Here is a 27,049-nt window from a genome sequence, read left to right on the forward strand (position 1 = left end):
GCGGAAGGAGGGGTGTGCTTTGGGGGAGTGCAAGTAGCTGCCTCATAAACTTGTTCTCCACGTTAAGAATTTCGGGCCTACAGGTGTACCCCCAGAGTTCCCCACCATAAAGAGCCGATGCCCTCGCCTTCACTTTGTAAATCTCCAGTGCGGGGCTCACTGGCTTGATTGAAGATGTATTAGACATTTTGAGGATGCCGCCCACTAATTGGGAGAGTTTAAGTTGTGATTTCGCCTGTTGGGGGCCCCAGGAAAGATTTTCATTGATCGTTACCCCTAAATATTGGAAAGTCTGTACCCTCTCCAGACTAACCGAACCCAGGGTCGGTGTTGGGCGGGTCGATGCCGGGGGACTGAAAATCATAAATTTGGTCTTATCAGCATTGATTTCCAGTCCGCGGCATCGGCAAAAGTCTGTAAAGCCGTCCAACACTCGTTGGATCCCCGTGGGGGACTTGGAAGGCAGGAGGGTGTCATCGGAAAACATTATCGCCGGCAGCCTCCTGCCTGCCAATCGGGGTGCATCGTTATTAGGAACCGCGTCCAGATGCGATATAACGCCATTCACATAGAGGCAGAACAGGGTTGGTGCCAGAACGCACCCCTGCCTGACCCCCCTGCAAACTGGAAACCGGGACGACAGCACCCCCTCCCTCCCACATCTGACCTGTGCGTAGTTTTGTGCATGCAACTTAATCAGCACCGTCAGTATTGCGTTGGGAACTCCCATTTCCAAGAGCACCGCCCACAGTTTGGCCCTGGGTACTAGATCGAACGTGGACCGGAGGTCCACAAAGACCAAGTAGAGGCTGCCACCCTCTAGTGTTACCGTCTTCCAGAATAACATTATAAGACGGAATATCTGGTCCATGGTCGATGTGTTCCTCCTAAATCCGGCCTGATAAGGACTGAGGATATCATACTCCTCAATCCACTCCTGTAAGCGGTCCAGGATTAGTCGGGAGAAGATTTTTTGGAGAACGTCAATGAGGCTAATGGGCCTGTAGTTGGTTGGAAGCAGAGGAGAGCCCTTCTTGAAGATTGGGACAATCTCTGCTCCCAACCAAGTACCCGGTACCTCCATACCTCGCAGAATTGCGTTGAAAAGGGCACATAGGTAGGGGGCCCAGATCGCCGGTTGATCCCTAAATAAATCACCGGGGAGTCTATCTAGGCCGGGAGCCTTACCCGTGGCCAACTTCCCTATGGCAATGTAGACCTCCTCCACTGTACACTCATGATCATTTTGTACCCCCAGTCTAGGTGTAAGTGCCAGTGGACTTTCTAGACCTGTAGCTGCCGCATATAAGGTCTTAAAATGGAGCTCCCAGATCCCCGCCTCAATATTGGGTTCTATTGCAGATCTAGGCTCTCCTGACCCCGTGCTAACTATTGCCCAGAATCTGCGTGCATCTCTCGTTTCCAATGCGGAGGAAAGGTTGGACCATTTCTCCAGATCCCACTCCTCCCTAGCGAGGTTCATTGTTTCTTTATATTGTGATCTTAGGGTGCGAATTTTTAGTTTGTCTCTCCCATCTTTAAGGGCCACAATAAGCTCTGATTTTGCCTTCCTGCATGAGGCACTATACCATGTGGATACAGGCACCCTGCGCCTCCTATTAGAGCCAGGGGGTTAAAAAATTCCGCTAAACAGGCTACTAGGTCCTGATGCACGCACTGCATGTTATCATTAAAATCAAGTGCCAGAGGCTGGGAGATTAGGGAGCCCACCTTCATAAAATAGGGTAAAATTGCGCTATATAATTTAGGCAGAGCATCTCGTGATACCACCAGTTTCTCCCACTTGACTCTACGTCTATTATTCGTTATGGTCAGCCCTTCGACCACGTCCGGGCCAAATTCCTTTTCATTCTCTATAGGCCGCGGGCACTCTATCCTCAGGCTTAGTGCATTATGGTCGCTGTCCACCCTAGGCATTACCTCGAAGTCAACAACCTTCGACCATAAGCATGTCTCCACCATACTGTAATCTAGTCTTGATTTGTGTCCCCTCTTATTGAAGGTACACTTTGACGGGGTATCAGATGGCGTCCGACCGTTACAGGCCCTAATAGAGTTGTTCAAAGTTAGGGTCGTGAGGTGGATGGCCAGTGGGGACCAGGACTTCGGATATGGGGACTGGCATGGCGGAATTCCCCAGTATTCGTCCTCGCCCGTCAGGACTCCCTCATTTAAGCCACGAAGTGGCTCATAATGACAGTTTAGGTCCCCTGCGACCAAATAATGTATATCCCTGCTAAGGGAACCAAGGAAGGATGACAACTCTTCAATTGTTTTGGACTCCTTTGCCACACTTGTCGGCTGTGAGTAGACATTCACGATGGCAAGTTTGTAGGGGGTTGGCCAGGACAAGAGAACGCACTGAATGTCATCAGAGTAAGTCGGGATGATCTCACCCGAGCAGCCCAGATGTAGCCCAACCCAGATTGTAAGGCCCCCTGATGGGCGTCCCTTTCCTCCCCACCGTGCTGCGATATTAAATGCCGCAAAGCCCACTCTGTGTTGGTCCTCCCTGGCCCAGGTTTCTTGGAATACACATATATCACTATTGTCCACAAAAATGCCCCACTCTGGACAAGCTAATTTATTTGGTAAGCCTGTCACATTCCATGACAATATAGACATGCATTTTGTGTTCCCCACACTAGGACATATACTGTCGGGCAAAATATCATCTCTCCCTAGGGGATTATCGTGACTGGTTGTAGCTAAGGATGATACTGGTAGGGGATCATCGACTTCCCTGCCCAAAACAGGCATTACACCACTCCTAATGCTACCTATTAGGTGGTTCTGAGCTCCTGGCTGGTCTCTCTCCACCACAGCCGGGCCATCCCCGGCAGCCTCATCATGAGTCAGGACCTCATCCTGCATATCCTGCCCAGCCAAAAACAGTCAATCGACCTGGTCCAGGACGCTGAACCTATTGTAACATGGGATCTGATTCTGGGCAGATGGGTGGTGGCCATGCCAGTTCACCCCTCCCCTCCCCACTCGACGGTGTGATACGAGCGACCAGGCTTCGTCTGAGTCACTCAGTTGATTGCTAGAATAGAAATAGGAAAGAAGCCTAACTTCAATTTTTGTGCCTGTGCTAGCTGAGCTCCATTTACATATGTGGTCTACAATATTTGGATCCCTAAAATTGACCAGTACACAATCGCCAGTTAAAGTTTTGGGTGTGCGCCCTACCCATCCCACCCTTCGGACCATAGATATTTCAGTAGTCATGTGTGAGGGAAGGGGTCTATGCACGTTAAGCCAATGTATGGCTTTGTTTTTCAAAGAAATGTAAGATTCAACATTCGGCATACTAATTTCTGGGACCCCTGTTAAAACAATTAGATAGGGACTCACTTCTGGTGGCAGTTCCACTGTGGGCTCAATACGAGGTCTCTTGCTTATACCTATATCTGTACCTGTATCTGCAGTGGCCCGCAGTTCGTGTGAGGTAGTGCTGAAGTGTGGCCCTCCTGCTCTACTGGACACTGTATGCTGGGCAGCCCTGGGTCCCACTCCCAGTTTATAAGACAATACATTTGTGCCCCCCGTAGATGGAGTGTGATTAGCAACAACTTGTTGTGTCACAGAGGTGGCAGGATTGTCGTACGTCACAGCCCCCCCAGCTAGGATCGACAAGTTCGATTTGCCCTGAGCCAATGCATTATTAGCCAGACTATTTAGGGTGCCCACTGTTACTTGTTGAAAGTTAGATAGTCGGCTTTCAATATTAGCAAGTCTCTCTTCTAGTGGACGTAGTGTGGCACTCAGGAGTGCGGTGATTTTCATGCATAAGGAATCCTCCCATGTCGGTGATTGTTCCCTGGATAGACCTGCGCCTGGCAGAGTATCACCTCCAGAGCTTCCCAAGTGCAGGAGTGATTTCGGTGCAACAACTGACATTTGTGCCTCAGCATCATTTGGGCTTGGGCTAGGGCTTGGCCTTGTGCTTGGTGGAATTACATTTTTGCTATGGCCTTTGGCTGGTTTGGCTGCCCTAGCTCCCGCCTTATTTGTGGATGGCTGTTTCTTCTTAGGAATAGCACCCTGTTTCTTCTTAGGACTAGCACCCGCGCAATTACCCTGATGCTGGCGGGTATTAGGTCTTTCTGGGGTTTTAATCAGAGTTGGGGCATCCAATTGCACTGAAAAGTCCTGCTGGATCAGACGAGTAGGGGGGGAAGTTTCGACCAGACCCCATGTAGGTAATTGGTTTTGGACAGTCAATAAGGCGTTGTCAATATTCACATTCCTTGCAACCTCAGGTGTGCGAGCGTTCGCAAGATGCCCCAATGAAGATCTTTTGGCCATAGCAAGATCCTGCGACACCCTACGTTCCATTAGCACAATACCCTGATCAATCACTGAATTGGCTCTCAAAATAAAATTGTCCAGAGTTCCTGTAAGTTTGCTGTTGTGGGCTTTGCTTCTAGACTCCTGTGCAGCCATATTACAATCGTACTTTAAAATGTAGAAACTGTATTCCCCCACCAAAGGTACTTACTAGTAGCTACAACTGGCTCCAAGGATGGCGAAATAGGGGTGGCCCGGTCCGGTCCGGTCCGGGCTACAACTTTTGTCCGCGCAGGACAGCCCCAGTAACGTAGAATGGTGGGGGGTGAGCGGGAAGAGGATGCAACGTCGCCGCGCGGGCTGCTGGTCCTCGCAGTCCCGCCGGTGTCTCAATACCAGTGCTTTGCCCCACAAAACCCTCCTGCCTCCTTAGCCCGCAAAATCTCCTGCTGCCTTGGCTTGCCTCCGAGCGGGGCAGTAGTTCTGCAATAATTCTGCACTTCCCTCCTCGGGCCCCGTTCTCTGCCAGGGTCCCCCCACTCCAGGGCTCCAAGGCTCCCTCTTCCCGGGCTCGGCCGCCCTCAAACGCGCCGATGCTCTTGTGCTCTTGTGCTGTTATGCGGCTCCGAATCGAATTCTTTCTCTTCTCATGATCTGTTCCAGCCCCGCCGTTCGTGCAACCCGCAGCCCGCTGGCTCCAGTTGCATCGGCGTGGCTCCTCCCTGCTAGCACTCCCAGCGAGTAGTTGGTGTGGTAAGGGTTGTAGGGCTCGAGAAAGGAGCACCAGCCCGACAAAAGGAACAACCAGGAAGTAAAAAGTTCGATCAGGAGAGAAAAGCCACTTGAGCACCTCAAGGAAATAGCAATACAGTTTGCATTTGAGGATAGTGAGTACTAGTAGGTCTGAGAGTAAGGTCAGCATAGAATTTCTGTAGTCACACCACAGCGCTGTTGCTGTGTAGTCTACCAGCCATTCCACACGGCTGGAATGTGGGAAGGGGAGTTTAGATTCTGATCTTTCTCTTGAACACCAGATTTCCAAAGGTGCCAGCTCCTGTGTCTGGCAAGTAAAACAATTGAGAAAGATTTTGCCTTTCATCACTAAAGACCACCACACCCATGAATAGCGAATTTGGTGCAATCTTGTCATGATTATGACAACTCCTACTATCTGGGTCTCATGAGATGATGCCAACTGCTACAGAACAGCACAGATTAGCTGATTATGGGCACCCACTGCCATGAGCACATTTTGCCTATCTTGAAACACCTTCACTGGCTGGCTATCAGGAATAGAGGTATTTTTAAATTATTTTTAAAGCGTTGGTAATTAATCATCAGTGTAATCACAGAAATAGACCACATTTAGTGGCTTCTAAATTTTGCCTCCACCATCCTCATCATACTTTGCAATCTACCCGACTGTTCTTTCTGAATACCTCTTAAACCAGAATGGTAAAGTATTACAACAGAACCTTCACAGTAGTGGCTATCAAAGAATGTAATAAGCTCAGTATGCACCTTCGTTCTTTCACTTCATTGTCTGTTTTCAAAAGCATCTGGAGGCCTTTCTTTGAGCCAATCTTATTAAAAACTTGTAGTTTTAGCAGTTAGATTATGTATTGCGTCTTTCTATTGTGCCAAGAGACCTCGTTGTTATTGAGCTATAAAATACCACATAACATAGTACATTACTACAAAGGATTCACAAATCCACAATGTGCAAAGGTAAATAAAGCTTGCCCATTTGTGTGCTTTACATTTTTTTTATTGGATTTGCAAATCGTCATTTGGGTTTGAGAATGATCCATAGATTTGTGAATATTCTAGGATCTGTGAATTAATGGCCCAGATATCTTTAAAATGTAACCTCTTAATGCCCAGAATTAACACTTTTTAATCACAAATTTCTAGAAATCAACTGAGCGGATTTACACCAAACCAAGCAAAGGCACTTCCTTGAGTAAAGTATTGAGGATAAAAGTTCAAATAGAAATTGCCACTTTTGGGACCCTTCCCTATTTGTAGGCCCCTAAATCACCGATTTGCAAGAAACGTGCTATTAAGAACTTAAAGTTGATGTACATTTTTGGGTCCTCAAAATATGGTTTCATCATCAGAATGACAGCCCTAAAACCACACTTTCCCGTTATCAGTGACCACTAGAATTATGTGGCAAAGTTATCTAAATTATGCAGTGAAATTATATAAATTATGCAGCGGAAAAAGCAAAGTATGAGGCACATCTTCTGGTAGTATTTGTTTCATCCATTTGAGCTAGAACTAAAAATAAATTGTGTGAAATCTGTTAATTATGTAGCAAATGTAAATCCACAGAAGACAGCAGCCACAGAATTGGGTAACTTCACTGGCCCTCGCGATTATCCATTGTATTATCGACAATTTACTCATAAACGGTAAGCCTAAACATTTTAGACCCAATCAGTGACTATTTTTAACTCTTGTACGTTGCAGAAAACAACTTTTTCAAGCTACCTACCCCAAAATAAACATGTAATAGAAAAACAGGTACATAGTTAAAATGTGTAATATGGTCCTATATTGTCCCTTCTGGGTTCTGGTGGCATTTCCAAGTCACCCAGCCTTATGGTCTATGATGTATCCCCAGAACCACTCTATGGCAATATTTCACCATATTACATGGTTAGCCATTAGTATCTTTTCTCTCACTCTCCTTTCTCAGTACACACATGTATCATGACACTAAATCTGGGGTAGGTTTTATGCTGATCTAATGAAAGTGGAGGAGCAAAAACGTATGCACCTACTCCGCCAACCTATTAAATGGGGTTTAGCACACAATAGGCATGGAAGTCCACACATAGAGATGATAATTTTATTCCTTCTGGTGGGCCACATAAAATATTTGGAGGTAGGATACAGGAGGTTAGTGTTTTTTTTATGCGATATCAATTGAAGAGTTAAATATGCAAGCGTGGCATAAAAGAGTTAAATAATATATTTGCGATGTTTTTTCTGCCGTTAACTTTTGGAGATCTCATGATGTCCAAACAGATAGAGTGGTAACAATCATGAAATTGCTTAGCATGATAAAAACACAACAATGTGTACATTATTAATGAAAAGGAATGACTACATCAGAATTATTACATTCCTATTGAGAGCGTGAATTCATTCAGCTATCACTCAGAATTGTATGGGCAGTATTGATTGTCCCCAGTGGTTTATATCGAACAAGATCACTGCATCCTGAAGCTTTGGAACCTACTCAAACTGTGGAGAACACAAACATTTTTAAACAACGAGACTGTAATTGTGCAATGATAATGACAGAATGGGAGTGATAAGCCAGAGGTGTGAGGGAAACTAAAGAGATGTAGATAATTACTGCTCATAGACAAAGGTTGAGCAAAAAGGAGAGTGGGTGGTGTAACTCTAATAGAATTCCCTATGTGCAAGGGAGGAATACCTGAGAATGTAGGTGGGAATAAGAGAGGGGGAGATAGAAGGAAACAGGTTGAGGTTGAGGTAAGCATGGAAGTGGTTGAGTTAAAGGTGAGAGAATAGAATAACACTCGTACAATGGAGCTAAGATGCTAACTATGAGGAAGAGTGAACAAATGGAAGGTTGAGGAGTGACGAGTGAGAAATGCAGACAAGAGTAAGGCTGACAGAAGGGTGAGAGAATGAGAGGTTTATGCATGATGAAGATGGTGAGAGAAGCAGAGGTGGGTGAGAGGAGACGTGGGATAAAAGTGTGAAAACTAGTCGAGGTGAAAAACTGTAAAACATAGATGCAAGAGATACATTTAAAAAGGCACGTCACTGAGATAGAGGACAGCAAGACAGAGTGAGGAAGGTAAGGAGAGTATAGATACAGGCATGAGTTGAAAATAACGATGAGTAGGGCAGAGAAAATGAGAGGGGACGACTGAGGCAGATATGGGAGTGAAAGGATGACAGATTAAGACGACTGAATTACGGAGATGATATCATAAGCGTGAGAAGTGGTGGGGACATTTTGAGTGGTACGGATAGAAGTGAAAGGGACAGTAACCAGGTGCAAGCAGGAAACAAGACAGAGAGGAGATGTATGGGTAACATGCACATTTTGCAACAGCATTAAGGCAGTACTATTGCTCAAGGTTATTAATCCTCAATGTGATTAGATGTGTCTTAGATTTTCTGCTAATATTCTCTAATATCATCAACTCTGACTGCATTTTATTTCCTAGCAAACACATTTGATGGGCAGATAACAGGCTCCTGGGCAATGAAGGCCACGTAGTGACCGATATTGCTTCTCCTCTGGTACATATTCTTTTCTTTAGTGCATCCAGTGTTCCAAAGAGGAGGTCATTTTTTTAAAGAACATTCACGATTTGGTGCTGCAGATAAATACAACTTCTACTTACAGTGACCGATCCCGAAGTATTCCATTAGTTGCTCTTCAGAATGTTGTGTAAAATGTATGGATTACCAGCTAATTTGTTTTCCAAACTGTGCTGTAAAAGCAAAAATTGAGCCCCAAATTTATTTTCTGGAAACAGTGACTCGCTGTTTAATTGCAATATGTGGGTGGTATATTTGCCCTAATTCACTCAATTGCAAGCTGAATCTCGTCTCTGCACTCCCTGATTTGGCAGACAAGGAAACCAGTGCATAAAAAGATACGCTGATTTGCCCTCGAGTGCACAATTTGGTGAAGGGGGAGCTGATATTTGCGCCATGTTCTCTGGTTACTTTGCTTTCAGGGCAAATGTTGTCTTGTCTCAAGTCAAACCATACGTTTTTAGCAGCAGCCTTTGGGTAATTCCTTACCAGGTACACTATTACTGAGTAGAAAGTAAAATACATATCTAGGGAATTTCATAGGGGCAGGAAGGAAACTGAGGGCATAGGTCACAAAAATATGTAACTGCATCCCAACTTGTTTGCGCCTATGTTAGCAGTAAATTTCGATATTTTTTAGTACTGAGAAATTCTTGTAGTACTGCTGGAGAGTTGCTACAGTGGCTAAGTTCCGGACCTCTTTTGTGAATTCTGAATTACTTCGATGCGGGAGCATTTGCTCATGCCTAAATGTGCATATTATACATGAACAAATATGTAAATGTGCTATGGAAAGGTAATTATACTTGCTAACTTTTTGAGAAACACCTTCTCCTATGCTGCACCAATAATGGGAGTATTCTGTCCACACTCCGTAAGGGTCGGACTCGGACAGAAAATTGTAATTGTATTTATATAGCGCTTGCTACTCCTGACAAGGCATCAAAGTGCTTTTCAGCAAACAGCATGCTGCTCCGGAACCCAAAAGGATTAGTGGTGAATTGGTATAGGGAAACATGAGTTAATTTGAGCGGTGGACATTTGAGTCTGTTAGTTGAATTGAAAAGGATAATGGAGGGATAGAAGAGGGAAGAGTCTAGAAAGTATTTATTGGGACATCAAATAGTAGGAGAAGGTTTGGGATGAGTAAAGGAGAGATGGAGGAGAGAAGAAACTCTAGAAATATAGATTAGGGAGATCATAGTAGTAAAATTAATGTTAGGTTGAGTCTAAGGAGGGATACATGAGGGAAGATTAGAAAGGGTTGTGAAATAATCTAAAAATGAGGGTAGGAAGAGATGATGATGACTCCAGAAGGAAGTTTATTCTTCAGATTTAAGTAGGCGTCATAGGTTACAGGAATTGTAGGTTACAAGGTAGTAGAAGTAGCATCCCACTGGGAGCAGCATCCCAGCTGCTCAGCCCACATACTCAACCAGACACACATGAACATTCTATGACATTCCTCACACTGGCTGAGCAGCAGGGCACAGAATACAAAGGTAGGAATAAATATAAAGGAGAAGAGTATACCACAGCTTGTTTGGGAGATCATAGTAGTAAAATGAGGTTTGGGGTGATGCAAGGAGGGATAGAGAATGGAAGAGTCTAGAAAAGGTTATTTTAGAGATCATGTTAGTAGAATGCGGTTTGGGATGAGTCGGAGAGTGGAGGTAGAGGAAATATTGAGAGAGGTATAGGGTGAAACAAGGTAGGAAATTGGAGGGATTCAATTTTGTTGTAATTTTTTTTTCCAAAAGGAATAAAGTAATAAATATATAGATGCATAAGGACATGGAGGGTATACATACAAAATAGGTCTGTCTCCAAAATGCTAAACAAATTTAGAAAACTAGAAAATATTTTAATAAATAAAATGACACCAAAAAAACAAAAATCCATTCAGTAGAACCGGAGTTATTAATTTTTAAAGTTTGTGGTTCAAAATATCGCTAAAAAACATTAAGAGCCAACCATGGTTATCTGATTGTGCTAGATTAGGACAAAGTCATAAGAAAAGGCTGACCGCGATGGAGTGAGTGCCGGATGAAGGGACCAGGCTCGTCCTTGTGAAAATGTGTACCTTTGTTCTTTGTCTCTGGAATGGAAGTTGAAAATCCTCAGTGGGACAAGGCAGCATGCTGTGGCCAAATAGGGATCCACGTCATCGGAAAACTGGTGGATAAAAACTCGGTGAAGCCATTGACTTTTTGTGGGAAAGCTCAGAACGGCAGAAATTTGAATTTCTCTCCCAGAGAAGGTCCCTCGCAGGCTGGATAGCTTTTCGCGCCTTCACTTGGTGAAGAATCCTACCTTGGGACTCAGTCAATTCTTTAGAGCTCAGATTCTTCAAGCGGGTAAGTCTGCAGAGTGTAGTCAAAGAGGATTCCACAAGGCCAGACACCTTCTCCGCAAACTCCAACTTCATAGGATTTGCTGCTGTGGAGAAGAACATAGCGGGTCCTACCTGCATCTTTGTTTAAATGATGATGCACCTTCATCAAATCGGCTTGGCAGGCTGGTCCTAGTCCCTTGTCAGTTCTCAGAGCAAAACGTGGTCAAAAATGTTTTAAGCCCCAGGCTTCAGGAAACTTTAGCAGTAGTACACTTTGACACTAGCCAATTACCCATGACCTTGGGGACAGCACTTGGGGGTCAGGACTCACTCCAGCAGAAGCTAGAGGCAGGGTCCAGGGCAGATCCAGTTGAACTGGTCAGCTGGACATTTGCATGAAAGGCCTTTTTTTAAATTTTGTTCTGTCCCTTTAGCTCAAGCAGGAGGTTGGCCAACTGACACTTGGAGTTACTTCTGGGGTACTAGGTTCAAGGCAAGCAAGTCCAGCCTTCCTTCATGTTCTTCAGACAGCAGGGCATTCCAGGAGTTTTCTGAGGCTGGCAATTGTTATGGCCAGTGCGAGGCTGTGAATGGGGGAAAGACCTGCCCACTCTTTAACCAATGGGGTAAAGGTTCCAAGGGGAGACCCTACCCTCTTTTGCAGCACTTCCTGTGTGTTTTACTTTAAACCATCCCACAGTGCCATTCTCACCTACATAAATCAAATATGGCAGAAGTCTTTTTCCCCTGGTCAGAGCTCCCTATGCCCACCTAGAGGCATAGCTATGATAATAGGCAAACCCCCCTTGTAGTCACTCCAAACTAGTTCTGGGGCAACTACCCTCTCCCAATGGGTCTGGAGCCAAGCTGACTAGGAAGACAAAGGGATCTAAGCCCAGGTGTGAGCCACATCTGACAGTGACAAGGCAGGCCCCCTTTGAAGCTCTGGAGGGTGCTGAGCAACCCCCGGTCATCCTGTTGAAGGAAGAAAGACACCTCTCTTCTCCCATACCTTTTGTCCTCTGTCTGAAAGCAATCCACATCTCACCACAGGGGAGCCCTTCACCAGTTAGGTGACACTGGACATTGGCAAAAGGCACACTTAGCTTAGGCAGGAAAACAACAACTTTCTAAAGGGGTATTTTTTAAAACAGCAATTTAAAACCTGACTTTACTATTAAATTGGGTTTTAAATTACTATTAAAATGAGTTCTTGATTCATTTTTTTTATCTGCTCCCAAAACAAAATGAAGCATTATAACTTGATATACCGTAACCCAATGTTTTCCTATAGTAGAGCCAGTCTTGCTTCAGTGAAAAACAGTTTTAGCAGTTGTACACTTCCAGAACATGTAAAATCTTTAATATAAATGTCCTACTTTTTAAACACCTTCTCCCCTGGCCTACAAGCATTTGGGACCTACCTAAGGGGTGATTTACAAGAATTAAAAAGAAAAGTATTGGCTTGGTAAAAGGTTTATTTTGTCAAAATGGCAGTTTAAAACAGTCCATGTCAGAATCTTGTACTCCTCAGGGTCCGGACGATGCAATAAGGGGTCCACCCCTTGACATCCCCAAACTCCGACTGAAAGTTACGGAGTAGTAGGGCGATCAAGTGAGGGATAGGAAGGGTTGGGAACAGCAGGGAGGAGAGCCTGTAATACAAAAGGTAACACAGATCAAATATACATACACAACAATGCTACTCTCATGACGTCTCACTAATGGGGTATAAATGCCTTATCCACCGTAGTACTATAGCAAGCCTGCGTTAGCCACTGAGACAAACCAGTCTCCGTTGGTGGATAAGTTCTACAAAACAGAACACAAATACATGAGATCACACATACCCGATTTGTACTCCAGCACGGTAAATAACCCTGTGCCTAGCACACCCAAAACTCAGGTTTCCCTCCTGCTCACCATGACTGAAAAGCTGCCAATGGTGAAAACAAAAATACCAATGTCTCGTTTCACGGAAGTCCAAATGAAAACACAAGATCCTTGTGAAGAATGCCAATCATGGCACACTCTGTCCAGGTGCCACTTGGATATGCGAAACTCCAGAAATGAACTAAAGAAAAAGCTGTTCCCAAAAATGAATAAAATAAAGTATGTACTCCAGAAAAAGGGCTTCCTCCATCCTACCAACTATCAGTGGCCATAGTCCCGAAATGCCCTTATTGTTATCGTAATGAGACCTTGCGGTTCACTCACCGCCGTCTCATGCACAGCTTGGGCTCCAAAAGAAAACTGCTGGGCGCCGCGGTTAACTCACCGCCGTCAAACGCCTCAGTGCCGAATGCGCTCTCTGCCGAGCGCTGCGGTTATCTTCACCGCAGTGAAATCCCCGAAACTCTGATAGCGCTCAACAGGGCCAAAATACAAGATACAGCCGAGCTGCCACCCAAGAGCGATTTTCCTGGTTTGGCCCCGACGTCCGGTCGAGTCAAGATTATTCCTACAATAGCATAGTATCACGCACGTTGCTGAAAGGGCGTCGCGTCTACTTGTAGATGCTGTCTCCGCCCCTCCTGCCTTCTGGGAAATGTAGTTTATTGGCTAGGCAGGCTCCGAACCACGCAATTCCTGACAGTAGGCCCCCCTGTCTAACGCCTCCTAGAACCAGGCTTGGAGGGATGGGTGCAGAAAAATGACCTCACCGCCGCGGGGGCATGTACGTTGGAACACGGCTCCCAGGAATCGTCCTCGACGGTATACCCCTTCCAAGAGATGAGATACCATAGCTTACCCCTCCGATATTGGGAGACCACTATCCTCTTCACTTCGTACTCCAAACACCCTTCGCAAGAGATCGAAGCGGGCGTCCTTCGACCTGCCCCCATCGCTGGCATCAGGAGACTGCAATGGAATACATGATGGATGCAGAGACTGCCCGGTAACTTCAGCTTGTAGGTCACAGGATTGACCTGTTTCACCACTGCGTAAGGACCGATGAACCTGGGATGGAACACGCTGCATATCTTGAACTTAATGTTCCTCGTGGATAACCAGCCCCGGTCCCCAACCTGGTACTGAGGACCGTCGGTCCTGCGTCGATCCTCCCATTGTTTGTACCCCTTTTTAGCTAACAACAGACGTCATCTTGCTTCCTTATGGACAGAGTGTAGGGACTCAATGTGCGCCTGCACGGAGGGCTAGTTTACCAAATCCGCTGGTATGTCGATGGGCAAGGTTTTTGCACTGTAACCGTAGTTTGCCCCAAACGGGGATACACCGGTAGGACAGTGTACAGCATTGTTGTATGATAACTCCGCCATCCATAATAGGGAGACCCATGATTCTTGAGCCTCCTGGGCATAACACATCAGATACTTTTTCAGCGTCTGGTTTACTCTTTCGGTCTGTCCATCTGTTTGTGGGTGAAAGCTTGTTGAGACAGCCGACTCAATCTTTAGAGCTCTACACCATGTTCTCTAGAAACTCGCGATAATCTCTGGGCACCTATCAGACACGATTACTTGTGGCAATCCATGCCATCTTATGATGTTTTCCAGCAGTAGTTGAGCTGTCTGTCCTGCAATTGATAGGTTTTTGCAGGGAACGAAATTGCCCATTTTCATAAGGCTAACCACTACTACCAAAATTGCAGAAAATCCTTGATCCACAGGTAACCCAGTGATGAAATCGAGAATGATATTTTGCCATGGCTGGTGAGGAGTTGGCATGGGCATGAGCATCCCTTTTTTCCTGGTGGTTTCTCCTTTTCCTCTTGCGCAGTCTTCACATTGTGCGACCCATGAACGAACGGCCTTATTTAACGAGTTCCACCAGAAATGTTGTTGGACCAACTGCACTGTTTTACGAATTCCTGGATGTCCGGCCAAAGGAGAAACATGGCACCAGCTGTATGCTTTTTTCCATAATTCATTAGTAGAGAGATACAGCTTATCATTCTGAAAAGGCAGTCCTTGTTTGATGTGGCGATTTACCTCCGTGCCCATGTCTCCCACCTGCTGGCTGATCTATTCATGGTCACATCTTTCAGAAAATTGTCAGCCTGTAGAACACATATGACTTTAGCAGGATCGTTTATTGCCTCAAGAACTTGAGTGAGGGGCTCTTCGTCTGTTTCCTGCCTGGATAATGAATCTGCCTTGCGATTCACCCTCCCTGGCCTAAAGGTAATGATAAAATCATATTCTGCAAAGAACAGTGTCCACCTCATCTGCCTCTATGTGAGATGTCGTGCTGTCTTCATGTATTGCAGGGTTCGGTGATCGGAATACACCGTGATAGGATAACAGGCTTTTTTGATGGACAACAGTTATTTCTCTACAATAGTGTAGTTCCTTTCAGCCACGTTCAACTTTTTGGAGAGGTAAGCTACGGGATGCAACTGTCCAGTATCTTTGTCTCTCTGGGAGAGAATGGCTCCAATGGTTTCATCTGAAGCGTCGGCTTCTACTATGAAAGGCACCTCCAATTGAGGATGTCTGAGCACTGGAGCAGTGGTGATAGCTTGTTTCAAGTAGGCAAAAGCCGCAGATGCCTCATTGGTCCATAGAAGAGGAACCCCCTTTCGGAGCAGTCTAGTGATACGGACGGCTACCTGGGAGAAATTCAGGATGAACCTGCGATAGTAGTTGTCAAAACCCAAAAAGCATTGGACGTCTCTCGTACACCTTGGAATGGGCCAGTCCTGCGTGACTTGTACCTTGCGTTCGGCCATACTCAACCCTTCTGGACACAGTATCACCCCTAGAAATTGCACTTCCTTCACCCCAAATTCACATTTGCTCAACTTTCAAAACAAGTGGTATTCTCTCACTTTCTCCAACACTAAGATGACATGGTTGTTATGCCCCTCTGCCGACAGAGAATAAACCAATATATCGTCTATGTATACGACAACATATTCTTTCAAAACGTCATTCAGAAAATACCGAAAAGCCGCCAGGGCATTGCACAGCCCGAACGGCATCATAGTATATTCTAACAACCCGTAGCGTGTCTTAAAGGCTGTTTTCCACTCATCCCCCTCCCGGATGGGCACCAAATGATATGCCCCTCTCAAATCTAATCTGGTGTATATTGTGGCTTCCAGTACTTGGTCCAACAAAACTGAAATAAGCGCAAGGGGTATCGGTAACAAACGGTATTCTTGTTTAGCATTCTGTAAACACAACACGCTCTTAGCTCGCCACTAGCTTTGGCTATGAAGAAAAGAGGAGAGGCTGCTGGAGATAATGTGAGTGCCTGATAAAACCGATTTTGAGAAAATGATCTAGAAAATCCCTGAAATGTCGAGTTTCAGGACCTGACAAGGCGTACACCCTACAAACTGGAATGATCGCCCCCTCAATCAAATCAATCTGGCCATCATACATTCTGTGAGGCGGAAGCTGTTCTGCCTGTACCTTGCTGAATACATCCTGAAACTGAGCGTACACTTCAGGCAAAACTACCTCCTTCTCCGCTGCCGTAACTACACAAAAAGAGGAAGTGAGAGATGTAGCCTGCGACATATGGTGCTGCATACAGTGTTCTTTTAATTCCTTCAACAGAAACTGTACGGTCTTGGTTTTCCAGTCTATGGTGGGATTGTGGTGCCAGAACCATGGCATTCCCAGTATCACCTCATACTGCGAGGCATCTATGATGTTCAAGGCTATCTCTTCCAAATGCTGTCTTATCCCATCTTCAACTGAAAGCTTGAAGAATTCCGTTTGATCAGTAATGAGACCTCATTTTAAGGGTTTCCCATCCACAGCGAAAACCTCCTTGGGGGAGTCTCGAGGTACACTACTGACTGCTAACTGTCTCACCAACCCACTATCGATGAAGTTTCCCGTTGCTCCTGAGTCTAACATTGCTAACATTTGATGTATTTGTTGTTTGTACTCTAAACCCACAGCCAACACTATGTGTGATTCTGTGTCTTTTACCCTGTTGGTAGATAAAGACGGGATCTTCCACTCTTTCTCGCCTAACAGCACAGAAGAAGTTGTTCCTGAAGTACCAGACTCTGTACCCACAACTGACACTGTAGGAAAAACCCTGTGACTTGGGTTTCGATGGGCAGTCACGTATGAAATGCCCTCGTTTACCACGATACATGCACAGCCCTTGTGTACGACGGCTCTCTCTCTGAACGTGCGAGAGTGTTGCCCTGATGGCCCCTATCCCCATGGGTTTGCCCCCAGTTTCGTTGGACACTGTCTCTTTCCTGGTATTCTTGTCCGACCTATAGAAAGACCTATCACCTTTATGCCTCTCTCCCCCTCTCTGACATGTGTCCATCTAGTCTCAACGCCAGACTGATTAAATCAGAGCAGGTAACAGGTTGTGGATCGATCTGAGCTATCACGTCCTTCAACTCTTCGCGCAAACCCTGATAAAACAGAGACATCCTTTTTTCTTCAGGCCATGCCGCTTCTGCTACTAATCGATTAAAAGACGTGAGATATGTTACTAGATCCTGTCTCCCTTGTCTTAGCTCTAACAACTCCCTATCAGCGCTAAAGGTAGTGGTTCGCCTGTCGAACACTTTCTCAAAAGTAGCCCGGAAAGTATCTCAATCGGACAACACGGGGTCATTGTTCCTAACCAACGGAACCGCCCAATTGGCTGCATCACCTTTCAAATACGAGATCGAGAAAGCCACCCGGGAGTGATTACTTGAAAAAGATGAGGGCTTACAGCAGAGGTGAAGCATAATTTGGGTTAAGAATACCTGGATCTTTAATGGGTCACCTGCATACCTCTCTGGGCTGGCTAATGGGATAGGTGGAGGAACTGTAACCTGTTTTTGAGGGGTACTGGAGGCAGATGCATCAAAAAGATTCCTGGCCAATCTGTCTACCCTGTCATGCAAAGCAGCGGTTTCAAGCCTGGAGGCCACCAGTTCCTGTTGAACTGCCGCCAACGCTTGAACCACCTCATCCATAGACGCCATGTATTGCCACACCCGGACCGGGAGGAGTAACTTATCGTGGGTGCGTGATTCTGTCAGAAACTTGTTCTCCTCAGGGTCCGGACAATGCAATAAGGGGTCCACCCCTTGACATCCCCAAACTCCAACGGAAAGTTACGGAGTAGTAGGGCGATCAAGTGAGGGATAGGAAGGGTTGGGAACAGCAGGGAGGAGAACCTGTAATACAAAAGGTAACACAGATCAAATATACATACACAACAATGCTACTCTCATGAAGACTCACTAATGGGGCATAAATACCTTATCCACCGTTGTACTATAGCAAGCCTGCGTTAGCCACTGAGAACAACCAGTTTCCGTTGGTTGATATGTTCTGCAAAAAAGAACACAAATACATGAGATCACACACATACCCGATTCGTACTCCAGCACGGTAAATAGCCCTGTGCCTAGCACACCTAAAACTCAGGTTTCCCTCCTGCTGACCATGACTAAAAAGATGCCAAAGGTGAAAACAAAAATACCAATGTCTCGTTTCACGGAAGTCCAAATGAAAACACAAGATCCTTGTGAAGAATGCCAATCATGGCACACTCCGTCCAGGGGCCACTTGGATATGTGAAACTCCAGTAATGAACTAAAGAAAAATCTGGTCCCAAAAATGAATAAAACAAAGTACGTACTCCAGAAAAAGGACTTACTCCATCCTACCAACTATCAGTGGCCATAGTCCCAAAATGCCCTTATTGTTATCATAATGAGACCTTGCGGTTCACTCACTGCCGTCTCATGTACAGCTTGGGCTCCAAAAGAAAACTGCTGGGCGCCGCGGTTAACTCACCGCCGTCCCACGCCTCAGTGCCGAATGCGCTCACTGCCGAGCGCCACGGTTATCTTCACCACCGCGAAATCCCAGAAACTCTGATACCGCTCAACAAGGCCAAAATACAAGATACAGCCGAGCTGCCACCCAAGAGCAATTTTCCTGGTTTGGCTCCGACGTCCGGTCGAGCCGAGATTATTCCTACAATGGCACAGTATCACGCACGTTGCAGAACGGGCATTGCGTCTACTCTTAGACGCTGGCTCCGTCCCTCCTGCCTTCTGGGAAATGTCGGTTATTGGCTAGGCAGGCGCCGAACCACGCAATTCCTGACAGTCCACCCAGGCTGCTATGACAGACCTATAGATATGTTTTACAATGCTAGTTCATTGGATTACACACTCCACTTGTAGAATTTAATTTATAGGTCCTGAGTACATTTTGTATTGTAATGTAATGTAAAGGGCATTTCTACAGCACAGTTGTTACTCCGAAGAATGGTCTGGTGCTCTGCACAGACAGTGGAAAAATCGAGGGAGAAAAGGAACAGAATCAGCTATTAGGAAAAAGCCGTGTATTTAGCTTCTTTTGGAACAGAAAGGTGGATGTGATGCACCCTAATTCCATAAAGACGGTCCCAAAAAAGAGGAGGACCTATCCCCCATTCTGAATTTACGGATCTGAAGAATTTTGGCCAAAAAGAGCTTAGTGGAGTGCAGACTTCTGGGAGGGGTATAGAAACAAATTCTCACTCTCAGGTACCCTGGGCCAGTCCCATGCAATGCTCTATGGATCAGCAATAAGACCTTAAAGGTAATCCTCTTCCTAATGGGACGCCAGTGCAATTCTCGAAGACACATGCTTTCTCAGAGGTAGGCTGAGTACCGTTCGAGCGGCTACCTTCTGAACTGCCTGCAACCTATTAATCAAATAGTAAGGCAGGCCCAGATACAGTGCATTACCATAGTCCAGTCTAGATGTAATTAGAGCCTGGACCACCAATTTTCTAGCCGCCAGAGACAGGAAATGCAAAAAACATCCTCAGCATACGTAATATGCCAAAGCCAGTCCCTACCACTGCATTAACCTGTGAGAGAAAAGAAAGTTCCCCTTCGAACTTAATGCTCAGATTTTTTACAGAATTAGTATGGATAAGGGGTGAGGGAGCATCTTTTGGCCGAAAGGTCTGCCAAGGCTCTTCTGATCTCAAACCGAAGAAGAGAAGCTCGTTCTTCCCAGCATTACATTTCAATTGGTGGAAGGAAAGCCATTGAAAAACTTCGGTCAAACAATTTCTGATTTTCTCCCCAGGAAATCCTTCGTCTCTGCGCCAAGAGAATAGCAACTGGGTGTCATCAGCATATGAGACTACTCTAGCACCCAAGGTCTCAGCCAAGCATGCCAGGGGAGTAAGGTATATATTAAACAGGGTAGGGCTCAGATCAGAGCCCTGAGGCACACCTACCTTGAGGACCCGTGGTCTTGCAGACAAAGGAGAACACCACACCTCTAGACCTCTATCTTCAAGGAAAGAGGCTTGCCATTTCCATTCTTGTCCTCTAATCCTGACAAAGTGGAGGCGAGCCAGAAGAGTGATTTGGGGAATCATATCGAATGATGCTGCCAAATCCAGCATAATTAGCACAGCTTTGCCACCAGCATCAAGGATACATCTGATAGAATCAACCACCTCCACCAACGCTGTTTCTGTACTACAACTGCGGCAAAATTCGTATTGGCTTGGATGCAGCAGATCATTGCATTCCAAGTAACGAGATAGCTATTGATTACCATGTTATTCGAGAACTTTTGAACGGGTCAGGACTAGCAAGATGCGCCTATAATTCGACGGATCTGTAACCACCGCCTGTGTTTTTTTTAGCAGTGGCACAATTTTCGCATATTTCCATGCTTTGGGAACAAAAGCCTCAGTGAGCGAGTTATGAAGGAGCTAGTTAGCAAAAGGATTGATGGCCTCTGCTCCCAGGGTGAAGAGATTCGTAGGGCAAGGATCAGATGGAGAGCCTGATTTAAGACTCCCAATAGCGGATAGTGAGTCTTTCAGAGAGATTGGGTCAAATCTATCCAAGGAAGAAGTTTGATTGGAAGTTAATAGGCCTGCTGACTGACATCCAGTCTCTCCTCTCTGCGTCCTGGGGGAGGGGGGGGGGAGACTGGCTTGGATATTAGAGATATTGTCCTGGAAGTAGTGAGCCAGCTGGTCACACCATTCCGTAGAAGGCATCTGCTGACCTATACAAGCTACTGGTGAGGTACAGACTTCACTTTTTAAAATTTTGTATACTAGGGTTTTACAAGTGAATGAAATGGGCCAATTAGGGAGATGCAAATCTTATCATGTTTAAAAGGAAGAGTCTAAGCACTTTACCACTGGTTAGCAGGAGTAAAAGTGCAGAGTCCTACGGCCAACAAAACTGTTTAAGCTAAATATGGTAAAAAGAATACCACACAAAAGATGGTAATTTCGAAAAGCTCCCATTAATGAATTAAATAGCAAGAAAAGTTGCAAATTGGGGTATTTTGAAGGTGTAAAGACATACTGTCTTGCATGGTATGGAAAACTTCATGGATTTGAGCTTGCTTCAGGCAATGTTTTGTTTTAATATCTTGGAAATCAAGAGATCAGCAGATCAGTAAAAAGCGCTACATACAGAGAAAAAAACACAGCCCACACACTGACCTGTCATACTAGCCCACAGGGCACTGCCTGACTGACCGATAGGCCAGTCCGACCCTGATTTCCATCATAGATATGGATTTCCTCCTGCCCTTGACAGGTGTAAATCTCAGATCATATCCAAGGTGGGAATATACCTTGGAAAGTTTTATGAATGCCCACAATCTCCAAAGTGTGTTCACATATTTTACAGAGCTTTCCCTCCATGTAAACCCATACCACAGTGGTATATATATTACGAGGCAGTAAATTGATTTACAGTTTTCATTCACATAATGTGAATTTTGAAATTGAACTTGCACTCATGAGTCATGTAATTTGCACACCCAGTTCAACTTAGTTGTGCAAATTAATTTTTGAGTTGGACCAAAGAGGGATCATAGGCTGAGGATAGTGAAGATAATAGTTTAGTCTTCTCGTGTTGATAAATGGGCTTTATTTACATGCGTATATACTTTATAGAGTTATCCCAAAATCGTTTTTATTAGGGCCCAGTGATTTAAGTTTCAGTGAGTAGATGGGCACAACTAGTTTATGCTGTCAAACACACTGCAGAGACTGATGATTAGATTTTCTGTATTTTATAAAGCTTATTATATTAATTAAACCTCAACTAATTTTGGAGTTTTGGAGACAAGTAGAAGTGGTGATCATTCGTACTGGGACAATATTTGACTGGGGATGCTGGCAAGGGCCTTCATTCAGCACGCTAAAAAATCTTGGTGTTACTGAACAAATGCATGCAGTAAATGAGCAAAAAACTTTAAGTGGGAGTTTGTGGGAGAGAAAGAGGTAGATGGAATTGTAGTTTGAGACCTTTTTTGCAAAAATGTGATTCAAGGGGGCTTTATGATGCCATATTCTTAAATATATTATACATTGTCTCACTTTAACTCATGCACGCACACAAGTGTTTATATGTGTATTGTTTTGTTTACTCACTGTACTTCTAAGTTTTAAGAAAAGTTTATTAGATAGAAGCACAAGATAAAACAACAATAGAATACAATATATAATAACAATAAAATGAAAGTATGCTGTATACAATAGGAAAAAGGGGGGGATAAGTGGGAGGGGAGGGAAAATAGAAAAGTATACATATCCTATACAGATGCAACTAAAACATTTTTCAGAACTATAGCATGCATATCACAATTATCTTACTACTACAAAACTCAACTTTATATTGAAGACAAGGACAGAGTATAAATAGTATTTGATTAACGATAATTCAAGGAGGTTTGGAAACTTCCTCTGTGACTGAGATATGCAACGGTAACGACTGGGCAGACATATTCAGAAAATTGGTGACAGGTAGCCATAATAAGTCCCGTTTAATGGCAAGTGCAATTGGGTGAACGTAGGCTCTATCTAATCTGTGGTTATAACAGACACCATACCACCAGGCCCGAAAAGAAACATTTGAAGCATTTTTCCACGATTTAGTAATTTGTTGAAAAGCAACAGCTATAAGTAAATCAATGATAGAGATATTAAGAGAAGCGGAAGAGGACCATACTTCCGCAACACTACCTAGAAAAATATGAGAAAAAGAAAAAGGGATATGTGTGTGAAATATTTTATTAATTTGTTGCCATACTTTATTCCAAAATTGTTGAATAACTGGACATGTAAATAACATATGTTTAAGATCTGCTATAGGGGCTGGACAGGACCAACAGGTAGAGGAAATGAGAGGATTAATTTGATGTAATTTGGCCGGAGTGATTAAAAGCCTATTATATATGAAAAAGAATGTTTGTGTAGTGTTTGCTGCTCTGGAAGATTTCCTTATTTTATTCCAAATTTTATCCCACACAGAAGTGAGAAGGGACAAGTCTAAATCAGATTCCCAACTACATTCTACCGTAGATTTATCACGAGTCTGACCAATAGATCTTAATTTATTGTAAATTTGAGAAGCTGAAGGGGCTAACGCCAAGAGCGAAAGTTGTACAGGGGAATGTTTAACACGCTCGGAGGAAGCCGTGAGGTTATCATAAGAACGCTGAGCAGCTAGAGACATTAATATGTATTTAGAATGGTAAGAAGAAGGAAGGGAATAACATACTTGCATTACAGAGAAAGGTATACAAGCATCATCAATAAAAAGCTGATGAGTCCATTTAAGACCATGATTGAACCAGTATTGCCAAAAAAGAGTCCTATTTTTAATCTTAATGCAATTGTTCTACCAAATCGGGGATTGCAAAAAACGATTTCGATCATCTAAACCATCTAGCATAAGAGGGTGAAGAATTTTACGAGTATGCTTAAGAATGGGGAGAGAAAATTTTCGAGGAGTGTTAGATATGGGTAAAAATTAGTCAAATGAAAGGGGGTGAATAAAGTAGGATTCAATTTCCACCCACAAAGGTAAAGATAACGAAACAGTCGTACTCTGTGATAATAATAAAGAGGAATTCTTAAGAAAGAAAGAAGTATGATAGGATGCAAAATCTGGGAAATTGACTCCACCTAAATGTTTAGGCTGTTTAAGTTTGGAAAAAGACATCCTAGCTTTTTTGTCCTGCCACAAAAATTTTGATAAAATAGCGTATATTATTTTGTAACAAGTTTTATGAATATTGACTGGAAGATTAGACAAGAAAAATAAAATTATAGGGACCAACATCATTTTCACAGAATCTAATCTACCCCACCAAGATAGAAACAAGGAATGCCATTGTGATGTGGAATTGGTTAAAGTTGATTGGAGATTCTTGAGATTAAGCGATACAGTATCCTTAATGGAAGGAGTAACCAATAAACCTAAGTATTTAATCTTAGTAGGACTCCAGTGAAAAGAAGAAGACACAAAATCAGCATGGAAACAAAATTTATTTAACTGAAGAATTTCACATTTGTCTACATTGAGTTTGTATCCTGAAACTGAGGAAAAAGCAGAGACCTCTGAAAGAAAAGCCGGTAAAGAAGTATGAGGATTAGATATAAATAAAAGAATATCATCGGCATAAGCCGAAAGCTTTAGATGCTTATTACCATATGGAAAACCAGTAATAGTTTTATTCATCCGAATTTTGGATAAGAAAGGTTCCAAAGGCAAAATAAATAAAAGAGGAGAAAGGGGACAAACTTGCCTGACACTTCTAAGACGTGGGAATGAAGAGGAAACAAGACCATTAACCAAAATAAACGATCTAGGAAAAGAATAAAGCAGTGAAATGCGTTTTCCCGAGCCTGGTGATGCGAAAACATGACTCACCCAATTCCGCCGCAATTTAGTTATTTCAGTATCTGATATATGAATTTCTTGCAATAGAGCAATATCCCCCTTTAAATTTGCAATATGTGATAAAACGCGCTGACACTTGATAGGAGAACCCAAACCTTTAACATTCCAAGATATAATATTTAACGACATTTAAATCTTCTATAAAATTAATCAAAACATTTGTTGAAAAAGTCTGCCATGTGCAAACGTAAAAACAATGTGAGTTATACAATAACATATGAAAAAAGAGCATTATTGTAAAGAAATAGCATTGAGAAAAACATAGGAATATAAAATAGGAGATAAAATAAGAATAAGAAAAAGATAAAGATGATAGAAATGAGAAGGATAAAGGGAGAACCGGAGATTGAGATAAAACAGATGAGTGGGGGGAAAAAGAAGGAAGGAATGAAGATAACAAGAAAAAACAAAGACAAAAAAGAAGAAAAAGAAAAGAAAGACAAAACAAAATTAACAATTGATAAGACAATACGATAATAGAAAAACATACCACAAAAGAACAATCATGGTGGGGTAGGTGGAGCCACATGAGGAAGGCCAGACGCCGGGCGAGAAATCGCAGGACGAGAAGCACACAGAGAACATTGTCCAGGCGAAATGAAGAAAAATGAAAAATAAGGGAACATAGAAACTGCAACCTGTTAAAAGGAAAAATAATATAGTAATTAATATGGAAAGTTATAATAACACCAAACCTTACAAATATGACTAAGACAAAGAAGATTCACAATTAAGGACAAATAAGTAACAAATAGTGAACATTCGGAACTAAGGAATTCATGTCAAATTATGACTTAGATGTATCCATAGAGATTCCTTTGCAAGAGTTCAAAAATTGTTGAAGCACAGCCGGGTCTTCATAGTTGGTTGTTCTGTTGTTATAAGTAACTTTGAAAAGACAGGGATGAAATAAGCCATAACGAGCATTCATGTTGCGAAGTGTTGGCCTCATTTCCAAAAACTTCTTGCGACGATCAGCAGTTACCTTGGCATAGTCTTGAGCAAAAAAGAGATTGGAGCCATTCCAAGAAATCTTTCCTCTCTGCTTGGCAGCTTGTAAGACCTTGAGTAGATCTGTATATTCCAGGAAATACAAAATTACTCCTCTAGGTTTCGTTGAGGAAGATGGAGAACGGGGGTTTTGACCCAAACGATGTGCACGTTGGATATTTAAAGGTGGAGATTCTGGAAGACCAAGAAGAGTTGGAAGAAAGGATTGAAAAAATGACATTTGGTAAGAACCTTCAAGTCCTTCAGCCAAACCATAAATGCGTAGGTTATTACGCCTATTACGATTTTCTAACTGTTCAACTTGTTGTTTGAGATGATCAATTTCCTTGTGAATAAAAGAACTTGAGTAGCGAATTCCTGAACAGAGTCAACTCGTTTCTCCAGAACATCAACCCTTTGCTCAGTGCAAGACCAATTATCTTCCAAGCTCTGCAAGCGAATGTTGGTTTCCTCCATATATGGTTTGAGGGTGCGAATCTCCTCAAGGATAAGGTCCAACGAAAGAGGCGACGAAGAATTAGTTGGAGAGGGCGGGTTCGCTTTTCCTCTTATTCTAGGCGTGAAGGAAGCTGAAGACGGTATTTTGGATCCTTGTTTGGAGCCTAGTCGAGTCATAGAGGAAGAGGAGCCCTTCGTAGGAGCACAGTCACTGGGAACATCATCCTCTAAAGATGCATCATTGGACTGCGGAACTTCCTTACTTTTAGTCCGGGACGTTGCTATGGTCTAAACTGAAAGAGAATGATCTTCAACAAAATTCTGGTGAGAAAATTGTAGTAGTATGAAGCCACCAAATGCAGAGTAATACACGACGCCACCACTTGGATATATATGAAAAAAGAAGAAACGCCGATAATAGCTCCCAAGATCCCGACTCAGAAAGTATTGTCACCCAAAGTGAGTTGGCAGCAGCAGAGAGCGAAAGAATAACATTTATGCCATTTCAAACCACTTTTCTGACGAAACAAGACATTCTCCAAATGTAAAAATAGCAGGCATGAGGGGAGCCAAAAAACAAAAACTGCGTCATTCAAGGCAGTTAAAATATGGTGTACAATGCAGAAAACAATAGTGGAGTGCAAATGAATTGCAACAGCATCTTGCTCATGTAGTTAATCCATTCAAAGTCAATATTTCCTGAGGAAAATTGGCGGTGAGCTCGAGGAGCGCATCAAAAGCGAAAACAAAATGGCAGCCGCGAGTAAATCGCAGCCGTCATGAAGCTGAAATGTGTCTGCAAGCTCACCACATGTCAGCAACTGCACTGCGCTGACCTGAGCAAGCCTTCCGCCGACGTCTGAAGCAGTCTCCACGCTCTGAAAATGAGCGGAGACAGCCCGGAAAGACTCTGCCGCTTCACGGCACCGCGGAGCTCTCGATAGCGGCGGCCATCTCATAAG

This window comes from Triturus cristatus, chromosome 2_1 (assembly GCF_964204655.1).
Source record: "Triturus cristatus chromosome 2_1, aTriCri1.1, whole genome shotgun sequence".
Taxonomy (NCBI): Eukaryota; Metazoa; Chordata; class Amphibia; order Caudata; family Salamandridae; genus Triturus; species Triturus cristatus.